Genomic DNA, 2,500 nt, shown 5'->3' with positions numbered 1-2,500 from the left:
CCTTATAAATCTACGTTTTAATTCTTAATCCCTACCTAATCTATAAGATACAGATCTACTACGATGTACGTGTGTACTTTTATGCACCATGCATCCATATGAGAGGGTCTTTCTAGGCTAATAATGCAGTATTAGATGTTCTAAAAAGACATGGATATAACAATGATTACCTTTTGGTATTAAAGGTGCATGGATCAGTGATTAGAGCATCGAACTCACAATCATGAGGTAGTGATTTCGATTCCTGAACCAGGCTGTGTATTGTGTTCTTGAGCAAGACACTTCATTTCATGTTACTCCAGTTCTCTCAGGTGTCGAAATGAGTTGCGACTTCACTGGCACCGAGCTGTACCGGCCTTTCCATTAGACAACATCGGTGGCGCGGAGAGGGGGGATGGTATGCATGGACGACTGCTGGTCTTCCATAAAACAACCTTGCCTGGACTTGTGCCTCGGTGGGTAACTTTCTAGGTGCAATCCCATGGTCAGTCATAGCGGAAGGATGTCTTTACCCATATTTATCTTTTGATATTAATAATGATTCCGCTGCTAGTCATTTATATATATATATATATATATATATATATATATATATATATATATATATATATATATAAAGAGAGAGAGAGAGAGAGAGACAGAGACAGAGCGACAGGCAGACTGAGACAGAAATAGGGAGATATAAGTATGTATGTAAATTTCGCCAGCGATTGCCATACTTTCGAAGTCCCAGTCAAATTTTTCCTCGCAAAAAGTATCATACACTGCTTAAAATATATTGAGTGCTTCTACAATTAATAATGACTGATTCTTATGCTACACACTAAATAAAAATCAACATTACTAATATGTGTGTATGTATGTTGTAACGATTGCGTTCGTGTGTGTGTGTGTGTGTGTGTGTGTGTGTGTGTGTGTGTGTGTGTGTGTGTGTGTGTGTGTGCGTGCGTGCGTGCGTGCGCGTGCGCGTGTTGCGTTTCTGACTTTGTCTATCGAAATGGAATAGTTTATTTCCACTAAGTCAACAACAAAGAAACCAAGACAAACATGGAAGCTCAGTCTTGAAATGTAAAAAAAAAAAATAATAATAAATAAAAAAAAATGTTTTGTAGATATTTTCTATCTTTCTGAACCTTTAACTTAACCGGATTGACTTTGAGTTATATGTAACATGTAAAATGAAGTTCTGTTAAATAAATCCTTTTTATTCATTGATCGTTTATTCAATAACTCCAACAATTTGACGTGTTACTTTTCTAGCTGACCAGTTAAGATATTTCGGGCAACGACATGAAAAGATATAACTAAGTACTAACATAGACATTAAAGCAAACATATCATTCACATCTATGTAGAGATCAGCGATGCATAACAACGAAATGTGACGTGATAAGCTTGAAAAGCAAACTATCGAATTTCTCTATCAAAGAATATAGGATGAGGAATAAAATTGATACAGAGCACATTCAGAAAAGTTGACCCCTGCAAAGTTTTTACATTATTGGTTCACAGAGCTGTATGTAGTTTGAGTCACAAGTTCTGAATCTACCATTGTGAAAATAACCGTATAGCGAGCGAATAAAGTAACATATTGTATGAGAGACTGGGCATGATGCAGGAAGCGGTGGAGTGGAAGACGTCAAAGAGCGCCGGGTTAAATAAATATTGCGTAGTATCAAATTTTGTCGTTCTACTATATGAGTTCAAATTTCACCAGTGGTTACTTTGTTTTTGATTACCTCGGAGTTGATGGTATTTAATACCAAGTCTGTCCGTTTTCTCCTCCACCATTTGAATATTTTGTTGTTGCTTTTTTTTGTTGCTGTTTTTTTTTTTACCTTTCGGATAAAATATCCCATGGAGTAAATTACGCAACGTCTTCTTCAGTTATTTCTTCCACAGTAGAGTATAATATAGTTGAGAGATTGCAGCCACGTTTGGCTGATCGAGTGACCAGAAAGAGGCTCCACTAAAGTTCCAGAAGTGTTGGCGTTTAGCGTTAGGTCACATCTGATCAAGTGGGACTATGATCACAGACACTCCAGCCATGACTTCGCTGCATTTTCACGGACGTACCATGAACTACAAGCAATGTATTTTTTATGTAAGACAGCGTATAGTTTAAAGAAGATTTGGCTGAGTTCTCCTGCAGGTTGAACGATCACATTGCCCAAGTAAAGTACATGTCAACCATTTAATAAAATAATGCGCCGAACTGACATAATTCTCACAAAATTGCTAGTCTAGTGCCAAAATTGGAAAAAAAATCATCGATTCAGTAGACTTTCCTAAAAATATTTGTCTTTATTTCGATTTCATAACCATCATTGAGAATTACAAAACATGTCAATAGTAAGAAGTGATTTTAAATTCTCAAACGCAGGATAATGCTAATAATATAGCCTGAACAGGATAAGCTACCCCTATTTTACAGACAAAAGCGTTGGCGGCCAGCTATGAGACTCGAACTCACATCTCTGTGATTACGCGTCGTGGTCCT

The 2,500-nt window shown here is 37.0% G+C and overlaps 1 long non-coding RNA gene across 2 annotated transcripts in view; it reads right to left on the bottom strand.

The window, feature by feature from the left end:
• LOC149136776 (uncharacterized) overlaps window positions 1-2,500 on the bottom strand; it is a 49,240-nt gene that overhangs the window by 9,512 nt on the left and 37,228 nt on the right. The window lies entirely within an intron of this gene.

The sequence above is a fragment of the Octopus bimaculoides genome, chromosome 3 (assembly GCF_046866305.1).
Source record: "Octopus bimaculoides isolate indiv1 chromosome 3, ASM4686630v1, whole genome shotgun sequence".
Taxonomy (NCBI): Eukaryota; Metazoa; Mollusca; class Cephalopoda; order Octopoda; family Octopodidae; genus Octopus; species Octopus bimaculoides.
This window is presented reverse-complemented; position numbering and strand designations above follow the sequence as displayed.